Source organism: Eulemur rufifrons, chromosome 7, assembly GCF_041146395.1.
Source record: "Eulemur rufifrons isolate Redbay chromosome 7, OSU_ERuf_1, whole genome shotgun sequence".
Taxonomy (NCBI): domain Eukaryota; kingdom Metazoa; phylum Chordata; class Mammalia; order Primates; family Lemuridae; genus Eulemur; species Eulemur rufifrons.
The window spans coordinates 115,545,507-115,565,853 of NC_090989.1; the positions used below are offsets into that span (position 1 = coordinate 115,545,507).

General features: G+C 42.9%; 1 protein-coding gene across 5 annotated transcripts in view; it reads right to left on the reverse strand.

Annotated features, from left to right (window-relative positions):
- Positions 1-20,347, reverse strand: part of ZBTB38 (zinc finger and BTB domain containing 38) — a 119,260-nt gene that overhangs the window by 25,988 nt on the left and 72,925 nt on the right. For 4 of the 5 annotated variants that reach the window (XM_069475389.1, XM_069475388.1, XM_069475390.1 and 1 more), the window contains one exon: positions 12,095-12,199. The gene's annotated coding sequence lies outside the window, so the exon portion shown is untranslated. Of the gene's footprint in view, positions 1-12,094; positions 12,200-15,845; positions 15,856-20,347 lie in introns of those variants that run through there. The other variant, XM_069475391.1, reaches the window with a different exon arrangement.

The window sequence follows — 20,347 nt, forward strand, 5'->3', positions numbered from 1 at the left end:
TAGAGGAGAGGTGGGGGAAGAATGGCTGGTGTGCCAGGTCTATTGCCTAGATGTGCCATTAACCGGCAGGGAGCCCAGACCAAAGAGCTGGTCTGGGAGGAGGATGATGAAGTCTGTGCTCCCTCTGAGGAGCCTGTCTCAATTGACAGACACCCAAAATGGACTCCAGTGCTGAAAGGAAGCCGGGCTGAAGATCCAGATGTGCAGTGCACGGACATATAGCAGGTGGCTGCAAACGTGAGCATGAATTTTGCCCAAGGGAAGTGAACTGGGTGAAAAGAAAATAGGGCCAAAGAAGGACAGTAGTGGATGTATCAGAATCACCTGGAGACCCTTATTAAAAATTTTGTTTCTTGACACCACCCCAGACTGACTGAATCGGCTGGGGGTAAGGCCCCAGAATCTAATTTCTAAAAGCCCCCAGGTACTTCTGGTACAAGGCTAAGTTTTGACGCTGTACTTATTTCCTATGGCTGCTGTAACAAATTACCGCAAACTTGGTGACTTCAAACAGAAATTCATTCTCTCCTAATTCTGGAGGACAGAAGCCCAAAAATCAAGGTGCTGGTAGGGCCACACTCTCTGTGAAGGCTGTAGGGGAGGAGAATCCTTCCTTGCCTCTTCTGGCTTCTGGTGGCTCCAGTCTCTTTGTGGCTTGTGGCTGCATAACTCCTACCTCTGTCTTTGCCCTCACATGGCCTTCTCCTCTTCATCTGTCTCTCCTCCGTGTGTCTTTTATAAGGACACTTGCCATTGGATTTAGGGCCCACCTCTCATCTCAAGATCTTTAATTACATCTGCAAAGACTCTTTGCCCAAATTGCATCACATTCACAGGGACGTGGACATGTCTTTTGGGGGCCTCCATTCAACCCATCACAGACACCATGGCAGTAACTCAAATGGATGAATGGGAGACGGGCTGGGATCCCGAATTCCAAGCTGAGTTCCCTGAGAGTGGAGGAAAGAGGAGGGAGAAGAGAGGAAGGGAGAGGGAGCCATTTCAGGGACTACTAAGTACACAGCTGTACTCCCAAGTCTTGCTCTGCCCAAGGCACCCTAGGCCACTACATGTCCAGGGCACAAGACCACCTGAAAGTACTACCTGGGATGGAAAAAAAGCACCACAACTATAAATTAACAAAAAGCTAGACCATGCGACCCTCAAAATGTAGTCCAGAACTTTGAAGGGTTGAAAAGGCTTTTAGTTATTTTTTAAACCAGATTAATTTGAAATGAAGCTAGAATGATACATGTTCCACCATTAAAATACTACATTATAATCATTTGTGCCAGTTCCCTGACACACAAAGCTAGCTTTAACAGGCTCACAGGGGATGCCCACGCTGCCAGTCCGAGCACCACACTCTGAGCAGCAGAGGTCAGGAGTCCACTGTAGCAACAGCTGATGGCTTTTCTTTGGTCAAGTCATCCTGGAACAAACTCCTAAATGATTCTACCCTGGCGCCCCTCCAACTCACTCAGCACAGCATAAATTCTACAACCTCACTTGGAATGGCAGAAACTTGTCTTTATTTATTGCCAGAGTTCCAAGAACAGCTCAACTCCTGCAATAAAATTGGGTGAAGTAAACAGGACAGATTCCAGAAAAGGGTCTTGTATGTGTGGATCCATCTAATTAGGGCGGAGATGCGTGGGGTAGATCTAAAGATGTGGTTTAGATGGAGTTTAAGGAAACCAAATTCTCTTACTTCTGGCGGAATGACAACAGTTACAATGGAGATGATGATGATGCCAGCGGCAACAAAAGCTAACATTTACTGAGCACTTTCTGCACACCAGGCCCTATGCCAAGTGCTTTAAAGACATTATAACTCAGCACCAAGAGGGAAAACGGAGGGTTAAAAGATGTTTAAAAGGGAAAAAGGAAGGCACTGTAAATTCCAGGGTATGCAGAAGGTCAATAAGATGTCAACGGAAGGAAAGGAACAATTCTCACACTGTCCCAGTCTAGGACTAGTTAGGAAGTTGCTGTCTATTAGAAACTTCAGAAGACATGCTTGGATGGAGCAGGTCAACACCACAGACCAGGTACGTCAGGATGTGCCTGCTGTCCTTTGCTGTCATCCATGGCCTGACAACAAACACCCAGGTTAGCCCCTGAAGGCTTGGTTCCATCTGGCTGCCTTGCGAGGGACATGGCTGGACAAGGAGGGGCTTCCTGAGTTCTTCCTGTTTCATCCTGGGATTGAGACACTGAGAACCGGGCAACTTAGAGTCAAGACTGCTATGTCTGATGCGTTTCCAATGTCCTTGGACATGCATGTGGTGTTTTCTGCTGTCCCCCCTACACAATTATTTTGCCTGTATTAGATGGATTATATCCGAAGTGGCTGATTTATTTGCTGTGACATGGAGAAGGTTCAATTGCCATTACTTTTTCTTGAGCTGGGCCTTAGAGAGCTTCAAGCCCAAGCTCTGCATGACAAGACTCAGCAGGCTGCCACTGAGGAAGTGCAGACTAGGGGACTGAGCCGGCTGGTGTGGCTCTATGGCAGGCAGGCAGAGCAGCAGTCCACGGGCCGAGCCAGCCTGCAGGTCAGATTCATCAGGCTCCCACTGTATTTGAAGAAGTTTCAACACCTTCCAGCTCTCCATGACCTAACCACTCTATCTTATACCAAGCCCACATTTATCGCTCATATTACCTTCCTGCCCTGTATGTATTTACTATTTGAGTTGTAGACTATAATTTATAAAAATATAAGCATAAATCACTTATAAGTTTTGTTCTGCCTATGAGATTTGAATCTCTGCACAGTGATCCACTGTTCTCCTAAAATTTAAATGTCGTCAGTATTCAAATGCTCAAAACTATCAAAGTGCTCCACCTTAATAAAGGACAGGTGGTAAGAAGCTTAATGTGGAATACATTTGGGTGACATTATTTCTACAGGGTCCCTCCAGTTTGTTCATTCCCATGGGGAAAATTTCTCAATACATGAATCCTAGGAGACAGAGTGGTAGATATTAAACTCCTCACTTTGCTCCAAATAGTCACTTTAATGATAGGGTCTGCTCGAGCTTCAAGAAGAAGGGGATACTCAACTCCTAATCAGCACTTCATAAAATCAGATTCACTTCCAGAGGCACCAGCTCTCCTTTTTAAAGGGGTGCCACATTCATCATTAGCAGGTACGTAATGGGGAAGCAACAACTGCTGAGCAATATATCGGCCTGTACTGGTAGCTCCCTTCAGGGCTACAGTATTCTGGGCTGACATCATGCTCCATCACTGTGTCACACAAATATAACAATTCCAAAAAATGGATCATTGAAATGGAGCCTGGACCACTTGGCTGTCAGGGCTTCAAAACAATGGGGTCAACACAAGAAAGCATATCCACAAAGATCACAAATACCCTCAAGGAATCCTCAGAACTGCTCAATGAACAATGGTGGTCAACCACAGGAAGAAAATTTCTGCTCTAGAAACATCAGAGAGCTGCAAAGCTGATCCCCTCAGTCTGGAGGGCATTCTGAACGTCTCTTGGGCATGGAGACCACCTGGAGGAAGCCCACTGATGCGCTCAGCCTGCTCCGCCCCAGCTCCTCCCCATAGTACAGCCAGCCTCTCCTGGCTCCAGACACAAAATGCCAACAACATACAGAGGTCATGTGTATGGGCCTGCGCCCTTAGATATTTATTTAAGTACACGTATACACTTTCCCTGCACAAACATTTCCTTCTCCCCCATTTTCCACAATTCCTCCTCCCATGTTTCCAGTTTGAAGCCACCGCTGACAACACTGCGATCTCTGGAGGGAGGCCAGGCATGGCGGCACAGAGCTCTGAGGCAGTGCGGGACTGTGAAACAGTCGCCTCTTCCCAGGGCTCAGGAGAGGCAGGCGACTGGCAGAGTTGTCAAGCAAGCCCCTCGGTAGGTCTGAGACACATAGAGACACGAAGGCTTTTCTATTACGGAAATGCTACAAAAACTCTGGCTGGTCTTACAAATGGGTGCACAAAAATGGTTCAGACAAAAGAAATCAACTGGAAAAAAACTGGTGGGGAAGCAGGGCGGGGAGAATATCAAAGGAATTAAATTCCAGTTAGCTTTTGTCAATTTCACTCCCCTAAGAAATCTAATTAAAACAGAATGAAGGTTTCTGGCAGGTATCTGAATAGCTCTCCTGCTCACCTGTTTTTGAGTAGAATTATCTGGGCAGGGGGAGCAACAAATAAGTTATCTGCATTTAAAAAAGTAAAACTCCCAAAACAAACCCCGAACCCACTGCAGATAAAAATCCACAATATGCTGTTTAGAAAAATTATGCTTTAAATATACTGATCTAAAAAAACCTAAAGAACAGGCTGTTCTGTAGAATAGCTCGAGTTTCTGCTTGTGCTTTCATTTTAGAAAACAAACGCGCATAGACTCCAGGGTGGGAGGAGTTTCACACAGGGATTCCAGCTCACAGAAAATGGCCACTGGGTTTTAGAGACCTTAACACAACAAACAGGGCACCCAGGAGACCTTTTGGGAATACAGGGTACTTACCTTTCACAAGCGTAATCGTCTAGAGACACATAAAACCTTTTTTTAAACCAGTAACATAAATCATGGCCTCCAGAATATTTGTTTGCTGAATACCACAATGACTAATCACCAGAACTTTCCTAATTCTCCCTGAGCAAGGGAACTTCATGGGAGGGGAAAAAAAAAAAAAAAAGGCCATTTTGCTACTTTTAATATAAGGTAGTTGCTAGGATTGGAGCTAAGACTCCTATTTAAACTTTATAAAAGAAAAAAAAAAAAAGGACCGTGAAAAGTATTTCCTAAAATAGAGGCGAAAATCGTCTTATCGGAAACTCATTATAAATAGAAAAGAATATCTTAAAATAGATCATTCAAATGTGACAAAAAGCTCTTGATTGCTTTCCTGAAAATGTCAAAAACAAAAACAAATATCGAGAATACTAAATACAACAAACAGAGTAAGAAATTCACTTAGAAGTGTATTTCTGTTTAGGGAAAAATGTGCCTCCTAGGTAATTGACGGTGCTTCTGCACAAAAACTCAATTTACAGTGTGTAGCAACTAAAGACATTCCAGAATTGCGAGAACTTAACAGCAAAAATTTTAAAGGTCAGGGTTCTCCGCGCCCCCCACCCCATGTGCCCCACCAGTTCTCCCAGTTAGCACAGTACTCGCGGGGGCAGCCAGTTCTCTAATGTCTGAGTAAAACCCCACACAGGGCTTCATTTCAGTGCCATGTCATGGCTTTTGCAGTCTATCCTAGTGCCCCCACTCCCTGGAAGTGGTCCTTCTGTCTCCTCCCATTAAGGCAAAGACAGACCTGCATTAATCCAAGGGAAGGGCTGAACACACCATAGAAAGTATGGTTCGGCAACAGGCCCCAGGAACCAGCTATGACTTCTGCTATCCTAATGCTTTAAAGCCCTTCCAAACAGCCTCAAAGACACAGCACTGAGACCTCCAGAAGCCTTGCCTCTTTGAGCTCAAGTCAGGTGACAAGACCGGAACCCATAGGTTTAAGTAGGGACAGATCAGAATGCTGAGTAGGTTTTTCAAAAAGGAAATCCTCACTTAGGTCTAGGTGCCAATCACCGTCCTATTAGAACTAATCAGAAATCTCCATGCTTACACAAAAATGCAAAGAAGTATGAGGAGACTGATCTGAATGTAGGTCTCTTGTCTGGCAGGATAATGAATTCAGCTTTATTTTTACTGAATTGGTGGTCTTATTATCTAATCGTAATCAATTCTACAAATAGTCAGAAGTTGTTCTAACACATGAACAGGAAAAATAACACAAATAAAACAGGGCCTAGAAAGAAAATCCAACTCACAAAGCAGGAAGTGACAGCTCCTCTCTGTCTCACCTTGCACAAAGCCTGCCTTCGTGAGTTGCTGAAATAATCCCAAGATGCCCTTCCAGGACTTAAACAGCCACTGGATTTCTCATGAAAACACACGTTGGGATGAACACACATGGTAGCGGCTGGCAAAATGGGGGTGTGCAAACTGGATCTTCCTCCTCATACTCCCTGAGAAAATGTTTAATTCCTCTCAATATTATAGTACAGCTTAGTAATTTTAATTACATGAGAGAAGAAAAATGCTTTCTTAAAAAATGGGAAACAGCCTTCTGCCTCTCCCAGTTTAAAAAGAAATTTTCTTAACTACCTTAACTGGCAAAAACCCAAGGGCTTTAGCTAGTCTGGAAGTTTTGCATCATGGCGTCCTACTGTGTGTCTGCTGGCAGACCAGCGGATGTTATGGTCTGCTCTCTCCCATGGGGCAGTTCCAGCCCCTCTTTAAGCTTTGCTGCTGACTGCCATCTCCTGCAACGCCAATAACCTGCCCATTTCTGGAAGACTGGGCACAGGACGCTAGGTTCTGCCCCCACCTTGCCACTAACTGTGTGACCTTGAACAAGCCTGTGACTTCTCTGGACTCTGTTTCCCTATATGGAACGTAAAGAGGCTGGGCTAGTTTATTTTCAGGTTCTTTTTAGCCATAAAATTTGAAAACCATGATTCCCAGCCATTCCCAATCTTTCTGTAAGAATCTTCATTTCCTCCAAGTATACTGGGTAAAGGAAGAACCCAAAGTCTGACTGGTATTAGTATATATCTATGAGGAGGACAGGAGAGAGCTATGAAACTGGGACCCCTAGAAGATCTCCGTCTTAGCCCCTGTCCTGCTTTTTAGCTGCTTGTCCTAGCACCTCTGCCTTTCTGCTCGACAGGAAATAGAATTACTGCGTCTTAGAGCTGGAAGGAAACTTAGCCATCACTGGGCAAAACCTTCTCTGGTTACAGGTGAGGAAACCAAACCAGCATAGTCACACAACCATGGTTGCATGGTTGGTTGCTAAGAACAAGTCCCAGGCCTCCCCTCTGGTCTCTCACACGGGGTCTTCTCACCTTCCACCAACAGAACTCTCAGGGGCTCTGGCTCTTTCCCTGGTCCCCTGCAGAGTTCCTCAGGGCCTCAGGGGGTAATCAAGAAACATTGATAGAGCACCTCTGGCCAATCCCCTAAGGAGCAATTTTAAACTTTCACCTGGCTAGCTACTCCGAGAACATTTAGCCCCTCACAGTGACAGTGACAGTGACAGCTACAGTAAGACACAAATTGATTGATCTTATCAGTGAAAAAATCCATTGGTGTTTTTACTCTTTAAAAAAAAAAAAAAAAAAAAAAAAAAGGTTGCAGCAGTACAGATAGATGGCAGATAAGGGTAGGTTGGGGAGATAGGCGGCCCCATGAGGGTGGGGCCCTTATCTGATACCTGGCCTATAGTTGGTACTCGGTAAACATTTGTTGAACAAATTTAAGTTAGCACATTATCTCTGTTCCATTTGCTTCTTGTCAAAAGTTCGGAGGTTATAATAGTATTAGGGATGAGGGTCTCTAACTCTCTGAGCTAAAATCAGGAACAAGTATCTGTTTCATACCCTCACTATATGGCTAGGGAGGCAGCCTCGGGTATAGAGAGAAGAGGCTGAGTCAGACAGACCCCAGGGTGTGAAACTCTCATCTCTATAACCCTGGCTGTAGTTACTGAGCCTCTTTTTGCCTCAACTGCCACAGTACCGGGTTGAGGTTCAAATAAAATGGCTGACATAATGCATACAAGGTGTAGAACTAACTCCATGAATGTCAGGACGATCCTCCTCCCTGGGGGACTGTGGATAAACAGAGAGAAATCCTGTTTCGGAGAAAGGCTCTAGGCCCTCAGCATCCTCCTCCAAAAGAGGCAAACCAGCAAGAGGATGCCGACAACATTTTAAAATGACTCAATATAGTTTTAATAAATATATTCCCATTAAGTCATCTTATTTTTACCTTAAGTATAGAGAACATAAAGCACAATTCAATATGCACAAATGTTTTATATCCTCCACACCTGCCTTAAACACCAAACACGTCGGTATGTCTCAATCATTTGTTGTGAATAAGCAAAGAAGAGAGCTAGGACTAAGAATATGTTTTCATCCAGAAAATGAGGTTGGGACAGATGAACAACATAAACTTTAGCCTAAAAATTATATGATTTTAAGATGCAGAGAATGAGGGAAATGATACAATGACAGTGATGTCTATCCACCAGAAGACACAGAGTCAGATAGATGAATGTATCAAAATATCTTAATGGCATGACTATGCGGTGTTGTCACCACATAATATTGCTAACGACTAAAGTTACATTGGTTTTACAAACTCTGGGCATAGGGACAGAGTGTCATCACTTCCTCCACAGAAAAAGAAACTGGTTTGGGGCTGCATGTCACCCAGTACTGCTATGGTTACACAGCAGACAGCAATGGGGATGGGGGTGCAATAATACCACCATTTATTGACTATCTGGAATCCATTTGTTTTTATCTAATTATAGATATAATCCATAAACATCAATGATACAATTATAAAACTTTCAAGCACCGACATGTCCTTAATAGAAACAGGATTCAAAATGAGCCTATGAAGTCTCAGATTTATCCCCTTCTCTACTTCTCAGAAATTGGCAAATTGTTAATCTTTATCACCAGCCAGGCAGCACTTATTTAAAATGCAGATTCCACAGCCACTCCACCCCTCAGACCAAATCTCCTGAATCAGAATCTCTAGGCCTGAGAATCGACATTTTGACAAGTTCCCCAAGCGGATTCCTAAGCATACGAAATTGATGGTTACTCAACTAACACAGGATAGATCAGCTATAAAGGGAGGCATGCACTTTCAGTGATAAAATTAACACATTAAAATGAGTCAAAGATGAAGCTTTGTGTGTAGAGCACATTATGTATAAATTTAATATCTATACAAGGTTGTGTGGGGAAGGGAACCAACATTTATTAATTGCCCACTACAGTATAGATCCTGACCACATTATATATTACTCAATCTTCAAAATAATCCTATTTGAGTTATAAATGGAAAAAGTTAATCGTAGAGAGAGAGTAACTTTTCTAAAGTCACAAGCCTGGAAATGGCCCAGTTAGGTTGTGAAACTAAATTTATCTGACCCCAGTCTCCTCATTCCATTGTACTAAGCTCATACGCACGTGAAAACATGCAGACACATGTATGTCATACAATAGCCATATGGTAAAAGACAATGGAATTAAATTACTTTTAGAAACTTTTTGTATCAACAAACACACTTTTTAAAGGACTATTAAGAGATGTCCTTTGGTCTACTGGCAACGGAATACAGAGTATGACTACCATCAAAACCATATTTAACAGCCTGAATTTTAGTAATCAAAGTGTATTTGGGGGCTTGCTAGGGTTAAATTTAACAGTGATTCTTGATTTGTGCAAGCTACAAATTTATGCAAATGGAACCACTTAATATTCATTCTGCAAGTCACATTACCTTATGAAGGAAAACAAATGTGTAATCTAGCACTTGTCAATCCAATGGTCTTCTAAAACTCATCCCTAGCCCCTTCCAGGGTCTGACATGCCTGGCTCCCTCCACTGGGAAACCCTTCTGCTGACTTCTGGAATCATGTCCTCTCTGGTTCTTCCTTGCTATCTTGCCAGACTTCTCTCTGCCTTCCTAGGTCCTCCTTTCTTTTCTCAAAAGGCTCCATCCTCAACATTTTTCTCCCTAGACTCTCTCTCTGGAAAATCTCTTCTCCCACATCTTGACTTTTTCTTATATATCAATGACTTCCAAACTAGCCCTGGCCCTCCTGCAGCACTCAAAGCCCCATCTGTCTGGGAGACAGCATGCTTCAACACTTCAAACTCAGCAGCTCTCAAATGCAGCTCCTCACCTTTTTCCACGTTTCCTCCATGCGTACCACTGCTCTGGAAAGTTCACTACCAGCTTTAGCTGTTCCTTCTCCACTGAGACATCAGCTTCTGTCAGTTCCTCTCTTTGCGTCTGTTCCTTTCCCATTTCACTGTTACCATCCATTTCAGGCCTTCCCCCATCGCACTCCAACCACCCCACCTTTTCCGTGGTGGGCTGTAGTAGCCTTTTATCTGGTCTCCCTGCCTCTAGTTTCTGCCCCGCCTCCCTCCCAGCCTCACCCGGTCTCCTCACAGAGCATGTGCCAAAAGTACAGCCACAACGCTCCCCTGTTCAAATATCTTTAATGACATCTATTGGCTCATACATTCAAATTTCCTAGTTGTCATTCAAGACCATTATCATTCAGCACTGAATGTTCTCCAGCTTGATTTCCTATTTGGTGCCTGTATGGATCAGTTCTAGCTCCCTTGGGCTTGGGACTTTTCCCCGAGTACGCTCCATGCTTTCTCCATCTCCCACCGTTCCTCCTACCTCAAATGCCTCCTCCAATATCTTTTACTGAAACTCCATATCATTAAAGGACTGGCATAAAAGCTTTTTCTCAAGGAAGTCTCTTGACCCCTAGGGGCAAAACAGACCTCTTCTTCTTCAAATTACCCATGTTTACCAATGGTTATTTCTGTATATTTTATTTCTTCAACTACATAACAGGTTATAAGTATATAATAACTTATAAGTTATTATAAGTAGCATTCAAGTATTGCAATCTGATTTCTGTTGCTTAATGCAATTCTTGGCGCTATCTCTAACTTTCTACCTTATGCACTAAACAAAACCATTTCTTAAATTGCTTTACTTTTGACCCCCCATGGTCCTCTGTGGCCTACAAAGCTAAAAGAGAACATTTCAAATCAAAGAAAGCCCCCTTGCCAAACTGCTTTTTCTCTGATTATGCGTTAAGTGTCCCAAAAAAAGGCCTCTATGAGCAGGTAACAGTAATGGCAAAATCAATATTTAAAAGAGAAGTGAGAAATTCTTTTCTAAAGAGTTTCAGAATTTTAAAATGGCCTTCCTATATATCCCTTCCTACATAGGGGTCAATCTCCAACACATCCTTGGAGTTGAAATCCCAGCATATTAAAAATAGAAAATAGCTAACAGTTAAACAACTAATTCTTTGCCAAGAGACTGGACGTGGCTAATATCATGATTGTAAAAACAACCTGTTTGGTCTTCAGCTCCCAAGTGCCTTGTAGAAGGAGCTCAATAAACATTTGTTGATGAAAAAAATGAATTCAGAGAAAGCCTTACTACTGTTTATAAATTGAAAGCATAAGTTTTAATAGATAGGTAGAAGTATATGTTAAAGTGGAAAAAATGAAATAGTGAATTGAGAGACAAGAACTTGGTATGTCCATCACTCTGGTCTGTTCCTGCAGCAGAGCACACCCTGTAACCGCTGCAGCAGATTAAGGGGCGTGGTGCACGGCAGACATTGTCTATCTGACCAGGCCTCTTGGGATTAGGTCGCAAGCTCCTCCAGGGCGGGCACTCTGCCGCCCTAGCGTGGTGCTCTGCGTACAGAATGTACTCCATAAAAGTAGTATGAGATGCAAAGCCTTCCAGATCTGTCTCTATTTCCACATTTTAATACCTCACACCTATTCTTCCTCACCTCATAGGGATATTGTGAAGAGTAAATAAAAACACTGCGCTTAAAGCCCTTAACACATTGCTTAGCACACACGCACACAAATACCTGATAAATGGTAGTTGCTCTTGTCCCTATCTGGGGCTTTGTACATGCCTCTAAGGTAGAGCTTAGTGTGCTGTGCTGGGCTGTCAGCACTTGTCTACAAGAACCTCGAATGTCCCAGGTGTGGGCTTTTTACTCCGTGCCCAGCAAGGTCCTCACCCAACAGCAGGCTCTGAAGCCACCTACATGACTGAGCAACAAAGATCCAAGTTCCAGTCCTGCCTTCACCCCAACCCAGTGGGTAACCCTCAGAGGTTATTTAAACTCTCTGGGCCTCAGTGATGCCGGTGGGTCCTTCTGGCCTAGAGAAGCGAGAAATCTATGAAGAGACATTGAGGAGCGCCCAGGACAGTTGCTGGCAGAACTGGAATGAGAAATCAGTTGTCTTAAGCCCTGTTCACCTATTTCCCCTTCATCACAGGGGTTTCGCACATCGTGTCTCCTTATAACAGATCACTTGAGTGTTACCGTCACTTTGTAATCCCAAAACCTGTCATGAATCATATCCCTTTGGGAGTCCCTCAGAAAAACCACTTCCTCTTTCATGTAGACTAAGGAGAGATGTAAATTTAGTTACCTCAGTTAGAACAGACCAGCCTTAACAGAGTTATTTTCCCGTGCTTTGGAAGAAATCACTTGGAAATCCTTGGTTCTGCATCCTCCATCTCCTCCACATCAAGATCTAAAAAGAGAAAAAAGAAAAGTGCAGTGTTCCATGACTAGCTGCTAGGATTTGACGTTTCAGCAATTGCAATTAGCATATATTGAACACCTGCAATAAGTCAAGCACTGAACAAAGTGATTGGCGTATGTGGCCTCATGTAATCTTCCTAACACCCCTCAGCTGTAGGGAACATTCCCCCATTTTACAGCTACAGAAACAAAGACTCCGAGAGGTCACAGAACCTGTTCAAGGTTACACAGATGGGTTATGTGAGAGCTGGGACTCAAACCCAGATTCAACCAATTCCAAAGCCTGGGCGATTAACCAGCGTCAGTGTTTCAAAAACTTTTTTTGACAGTGACCCACTGTTTAAAAAAAAAAGTTTTTTTTGGCCACATTCTACAGCAGAAATAAAAAATTACGTTATATAAACTGAAAACCAAAAGTCTCATACAACAATGCCTACCCTTACTGTTTGCAATGCACACTTCTTATTCTTCTCTGTACTGTGATATATATTCTACATCTTTAAAAAAATTTTCCAGTAGCAACCCATTAAACTGATTCCACAATCTTCTAATAAGTCCCTATTCTTGGAAAAACACCGCGCTTAGATACAGTACATAGCTAGCAGCTTCTCTGAAACCACAACAAAAACCTTCTGTACTTTTAAATCATGAGAATCTGACCAAGTAGTTGAGCTTCATAGTTAGGAGAAAAGTCTTTAACCTTTAAAATATGTATAAGGCACCATAACACATATCTTCTATAATGGATCCTTACAAGGGATATTCCATTAGGGCCAACGACCAGAACGGAATTAGGCACTTACCTATAGCAGAGCAGGAGTTAGAAAGTAGAACCGCGGACAGACTAAAATCTCAAGTGATTTATTATGTACTCTGCAAAGAGGTAGCTACCAGCGGGCGGTTGTGTTTTACCAACAGTGCAGACCTATCTATCTACGGCAGAAGTAGGAGGCTGAGACTGCAAACCCCTTGGGGCAGGGCCCTGCCTTTGCACGTCCCGTTCAATTCAAGGGGCTTGGTGTTGCACCAAGGAAATTATCACGTACACGTAGGGTCAGGACTGAAGTTCGATTCCCAATCCCAGGACTGGGAAGTGCGACTGTCAACGCAGTTCCTGAGCTTGCTGGACCTGAGCCCACCACGGCCCCAGCCCAGGGTGCGCATTTCTTCCCCGGCCCCCACCCTGCAGCACAGCCGCGCAGTGGGGCCACTAGATGCGGCGCACAACCTGCCCAGACTCTCCAGCTGAACCCCACCCCCACCCCATTCAGGGCGCGGGACCCGGAGTGCGGGCACCTGCGGGCACTTGCTCCCTGCAGCAGCTCTGCTGCCCAGCGCTTGCGGAGCTCGCAGCCCTGCTGGAGTGTTTCCCCAGCCCAGTTTCCAGGCTCCCTCCTGGGGAGAGGAGCGGTCCGGCCCCGGGCCTGCAGGCCGCGCCTCGCCCACCCGGCCCGGAGCAAGACCCTGCGAAGGGCACTTACAGGGCTCGACTCCGCCAGCGCGTTTCCCCGGGGGTCCATGGCGCTTCCGGACCCGCGAGTCCGACCGCAGCGCAGCACCGCCCAGAAAATGGACGCCGGCGGCTCGGCTCTGCCGGCCCGGCCCGCCCCCGGCGCGGGCAGAAGACGCAGCCCGTCCGGGAAGAGGTCGGCCCGACCCTCAGCCCCGCGGGCAGGGGACTCGGGGAACCGCCGCGCTGAGGACAAGGCCCCGGGAGGGCGGCGGGGGACTCGCGACGGCCTAGCGAGGCCCCAGGCCCACAGCGGGCAGCGGCCTCATCCTGCTCCCGGGAGGACAACGTAGTTAGGGCTGCAGAGCCACAGAGCCTAGTGACTGTCAGAACAAGGCCCTGGTCCGCAGGAGGGTCCCTGAGCTCCCGATCCAGACCATGCACACTTGAGAGAGGCAGGATTCGGACAAAGTCCTGTGCAGTTTCAGTTGCATCAAATTCTCAGGAATAGGGTGTCACCTGTATTTTCCCATGGCTGTCAAGAGAGGCCCAGATTTTTCGGACGTGATGTAGAAGCTATTTCACGCAAAAGACCCAGTCCTCTTCCTTAAATAAAGGGCCCTGAGGGATCCTGCTGGGATCCAGGGCCTGCTTGTTGAAAAGATATTTATTTACTGAGGGCCTGCCACAAACTTGCCTAGTTGAGCTAACAGCTTAGTGCACTCTATACAGCTGTTTGTTTTTAAAAAATTATCCATGTTCCGTGTGATAGTATTGAGTCTTATTTTAAATTTTTCTTTAGAAAATTTTCTCTCCGAAGCTACAACTTAAAAGAATTAAAAAATCTGTTCTTTGCATGACTTACAACCTGCTTTCAGCCTGGAATACAGTGCTTGCAATCCTGTATCCCAGTTGCTGACCACGTTTTAAGAATATGATCATTTTGATGAATAAAGTAGATTCCAATATTAAATACAATGCTAGTAAAACATTTTAAATAATCAAGGAAAAATATATTGACTGCACGTCAAATTAAAGAATCATGTAACTTAAAGGCAGAGTTTTGAAGGCTGACAGTTTGGGCAACATGCATACACATGTACACTAGCAACTCTCAACCTCCTCAACGCCAAGCACCCTTATTTTCTCTCCATAGGCCATGTGTTCAGAAAGATCTTCTCCACTAAATTGCATTTATTAAGTAATGATTCATCTTCCCACTTAAAAAACAAAAACCTGCAATGTTTTTAGATATGCAACTGCCAACCAGAGCTTCCTCAAAACCTGAGCTAACCTGTTGTTAATAGTGGATTCCAATCTAAAGAAACTTGTGGTTTAATTGCCTGTTTGTCTGTTTCCATTGAGGCTTTTGGAAACTCTGAAAATTATTCAAAGACCTCCAAGAAAACTGAGGAGCATGGATTAGGCGCCAGAGTTGGGAAGTGCCAGGATTCAGTGTTGCTTTCTGTGCTTCCCACTGGAAGGTGCCAGGCAGCAGGGCAAGGCAATTTGGCCTTTGGATTCAGCCTGCCTGGGTTTAAAGCCCAGTTGTGTTGCTTGCAAGGCCACTTTAGGCAAGTTACTTAACCTCCCTGGGCATTGGCTTTGTTTTCTATAAAATGGGACTAATTTATTATTAGTGCCTACCTTGTAGGGCTTTTTGAAAATTAAATGAGACAATACATGTGAAGCATTTACAATAGCACCTGGCATATAGCAAGTGCTCTGTAATTGTAAGCTTTTGTGGCTGTTGTTAGTACTGGAAGTATTCAGAGTTCTAAGTTCCTACCATTCAAGCAGTAAGAATCATAGCTACTGTGTGTAAAACAACCTTTATACCCTAGAAATTTTCCATGGGTTATCTGCTAGAGTCACATGGTGAGTGACATAAAAGGATTTAAACACAGGTCTGACTCTACAGTCCACTTTTTTTGTACTGCTAACATGTTCCAGGTGGTACCTTGATCAGACACTGTCAACAGCTTGTTAAGAGTAAACTGGCTCTGGCTTCCCTAAGAGGCTTAGCAAGTGAATTGCTCCTTACATCCACTTGGGAATTCACAAACAGTGGCATTTCTCTCATTAGAGCCAAATGTTTCTCCAGAAGTGAGTAGATTTCCCCAAATTGTTATTAATAACTAAAATATCACGGCAACAGTTTTAAACACCACAGTCTAAAACTTACACAGTCAGCCTGTCCTTCAAAATTTTCCATCTTTCCTCGTAACGAGTAGCAGATTCTCTCTCTTAATCATTCTTCTGAGTATGGGGAACAATCTGGAAATTTCCAGGAATGTCCCAACTTGTCATAATTGTATTCCTTTCTGTAAAGATTTACTATTTTCAAAACAACTAAACATGTATTTTCTCTATAATATTCATCATTTCAATACATTTGCAAATCAAAAAATAAATCCCAAGACTTTCACCATTCTCTTTCTTAAATTTCCACCAGTTCTTCAACATCTCAACAGCATGGTTCCTATGGTTCCTGATCCTTTTCCAGGGGCCTTTTCTAGAAGGCTTTCCTACCTCATTCATTTAATCCCCACACAGATTTCTGTTGTGCTACAGCTGCCTGCTTGCACGTTCTGATTAGGACTATTGACCAATTTAACACTTACTGTCCCCCTTTTTTTTTTAAGGTATCAATATTACGATAATATTATTTAAAAAGTCTGAAGTGTTGTGTGTGTGTGTCTCTCTCTTTTTTTTTTTTTCAGAGACAGTGTCTCACTCTGTTGCCCAGGCTGGAGTGCAGTGGTACCATCATAACTCACTTCCTGGGCTCAAGCGATCCTCCTGGCTCAGCTAGGACTACAGGTGCCCATCACCATGCCTGGGTAATTTTTAAATTTTGTTGTGGAGACAAAGTCTCGCTATATTGCCCAGGCTGGTCTCAAACTGCCTCAAGGCAGTCCTCTCACTTTAGCCTCCCAAAGTAGTGGGATTAGAGGAGTGAGCCACCACACCCAGCCCTATGTTGCCTCTTTTAAACCCACTTGCTTCCTTTGTTTCCCACCACAGGTTAGCAATCTGTAACTCATCCCCCCTCACTTGCAGCACTCTGTAAATTTCATTTATGGTTTTATTTTTTTCCTCTTTTCTTCATCCTTAGTTCTCACCAAATGCTATCGCTTGGCCTCTCCTAATTATAGCTGCTTATCTGTTTGCTGTCAAGCATTTTAGGGAAGTCCTTTTCCAAATCATTTTCTCTCATCTCCATCACATTTCTGAAAGGCCACTTGTGTGTGATGTTGTGTTGACATCTACCAAAGACCTGAAGAGGCAATGTTTAGAACAGGGGTGTCAACTTCTGACGCCTGTGGGAACCAGGCAGATAAATATATGTGTGAAACTGCTTGTTGGAAGTGGTGCGAACTAGGGCCTCCAGGATAATTCATGTCCCACCTAAATGGGCGGAGAGGTGGGGGATGGGGTGGTGATTACCCAGCCCCAGCCCCAGACCTGTTGCCAGGTAGAAATGCAGGATCTGCAGAATTGCCTAATGAAGTCCAAATCAGGGTTTTTATATAAAATTTATGAAATGTTGACTCCTTAAAAAAGAAAATGGAACCTGAATCTGATGGAGCCTCTAGATGTAACTACCAATTTAGGAAATCTCTCAAACAGAGAAACATGTAAAACAGCACCAAGGAATGTAATCACGAAATTTTAGACTGGAGGAACTCTATGGTCAGTTTCTTCAACAAAATTTTTATAGCAATAGCAAGGATAAAAGAAAGAGGAACCTATAGATTAAATGAAATTTAAGAGAATATCAACTGCACTGTATGGACCTTATTTGGAATTAAGCAAATTGTTTTTTTAAATGACTTAATTAGACAAATTTGAATGCTGACTATGATATTTGATGTTATTAAAAATTATTGTTCTTTGTTGATGTGGTCTGGTACTGTGGTTCTTTTTCTTTTTTAGTAATCCGTATTTTTAAAAACATATTTTTAAAGTAATCCATGTTTTTAAAACTTTTTATTTAGAAACATTTCAAACTTACAGAAGACTTACAAGAATAGCACAAAAAATTCCTATATACCCTCTACCCAGACCTATCTTTTTTCCCAAACTGCTTAAAAGTTGTAGACATCATTTTCTTTTACCTCTGGACACTTTAGCATTTATTTTCTAAGAAAAAGGCTTTCTTTTAGAATCCTTATATTTTAGAGAATTACACTGAAATATTTAGAGATAGAATGATATGATGTCTGGGATTTGCTTCAGGTTAATACAGGAGAGAATTTACATGAAATAAGACTGGCCCAGAGTTGACAATTAATTGTTGAATAACAGGGGGTGGGAGGGTTCATTAAATTAGTTTCTCTACTTCTACATACGTTGAAGATTTTCATAGTAAAGTTTTAAAATGTTAAGTTAATGAAAGACTTTAAACTGATATAAAATGCTTATACTGTGATAATAAGTGGACAAGAACATACACAATTTGTTTACAAATATTATCTCAACTATTAAAAAATTGACCATGCATACATAAAAGGCTGAAAGGATACATGCCAAAATGTTAACATTCCATAGTAGGTGTACTTACTGTTTCACAGTAGGTATATATTACTTTTATAATTTGGGGGGGAAGTAATACAATTTAAAAATTAGGAAACAAAAACATTGGCAACTAATTCAATTAAAAATATTGTTAGAAGTCAAACAGAACATAAATGTGGGCTGGATCTGGCCAATGGGTCCCCAGTTTGCAGATTTTAATTTAGGAAATGGATCTGCAAAACGCCCTGGATCCCTCAGGCCAAATCCTGCCTGCCAGCTGTTTTTGTATGGCCCACAAGCTAAGAATAGTTTTCACTTTTTTCCCCACTGACAGAGTCTCATTCTGTTGCCCAGGTAGAGTGCAGTGGCATCATCATAGCTCACTGCAGCCTCAAACCCCTGGGCTCAAGCGATCCTCCTGCCTCGGCCTCCCAGAGTGCTAGGATTACATGCATGAGCCACTGTACCCAGCCTACATTTTTAAATGATTGGGAAAAAAAATCAAAAGAAGAATATAGGTTTTATTGTACTCTGCTTTATTGTGCTTTGCAGGTAGTGCCTTTTTTACAAATCAAAGGTTTGTGGTAACCCTGCATCGAGCAAGTCTATTGGCGGCATTTTTCCAACAGCATGTGCTCACTTTGTGTCTCTGTTTCACACTTTGGTAATTCTCACAATATTTCAGTCTTTTTCATTATTATTATGTCTGTTATGGTGATCTATGATCAGTGATCTTTGATGTTACTATTGAAATCACGAACTGTGCCCATTTAAGACAGTGAACTTAACCTATAAATGCTGTGTGTGTTCTGACTGCTCCACCAAAAGGCCATTTCCCATCTCTCTCCCTCTCCTTAGGTCTCCTTATTCTCTAAGACACAATAATATTGAAATTAGGCCAATTAATAACCCTATTGTGGCCTCTAAGTGTTCAAGTGAAAGAAAGAGTTACATATCTCTCACTTTAAATCAAAAGCTAGAAATGATTACGCTCAGTGGGGAAGGCATGTAAAAAGCTGAGAGAGGTCAAAAGCTAGGCCTTTTGCACAAGTTAGCCAAGTTGTGAATGCAAAGGAAAAGTTCTTGAAGGAAATTAACAGTGCTATTCAAGTGAACATATCAATGATAAGAAAGCAAAACGGCCTTCTTGCTGAAATGGAGAAAGTTTGAGTATTCTGTATAGAAGATCAAACTAGTGACAACATTCCCTTAAGCCAAAGCCCAATCCAGAGCAAGGCCCTAACTCTCTTTAATTCTATGAAGGTTGAGAGAGGTAACAAAGCTGCAGAAGAGAAGATGGAAGCTAGCAGGGGTTGGTTCATGTGGGTTAGGGAAAGAAGCCATCTCCAGAACATCCAAGTGCAAGGTGAAGCAGCAAGTGCTGATGCACAAGCTACAGCAAGTTATCCAGAAGATCTAGCTAAGATCATTGATGAAGGTGGCTACGCTAAACAACAGATTCTCGCTGTAGACAAAACAGCCTTATATTGGAAGAAGATGCCATATAGGACTTTCATAGCTAGAGAGAAGTCAATGTGTGGCTTCAAAGCTTCAAAGGACAGGCTGACTCTTGTTAGGGAATAATGCAGCAGGTGACAGTAAGTTGAAGCCCATGCTCATTTACCATTCTGAAAATCTTATGGCCCTTGAGAATTATGCTAAATCTACTCTGCCTGTGTTCTATTAATGGAACAACAAGGCCTGGATGACAGCACATCTCTACAGCATAGTTTAGTGAATATTTTAAGCTCACTATTGAGATCTGCTCAGAAAAAAGATTTTTTTCAAAATATTACTGCTCATTGACAATGTGCCTGGTCACCCAAGGGCCCTGATGGAGATATAAAAGATATAAAAGATTACCATTGTTTCCATGCCTGGTAACACAATATCCATTCTGCAGCCCATAAATCAAGGAGTAAATTTGAGAAGATTGACTCCAATTTTGAAAGGAGTTCTATTGTGGGTAAAATGCTATCAAATAGTATTACATACTCCAGAGAAATCTTTCATGAAAGGAAGAGTCATTTGATGTGACAAATTTTACTGTTGTCTTATTTTAAGAAATTCTCATCTCAATGTTCAGCAGCCACCACTCTGATCAGTCACCAGCCATCAACACTGAGGCAAGACCCTCTACTAGCAAAAAGATGATGATTTGCTGAA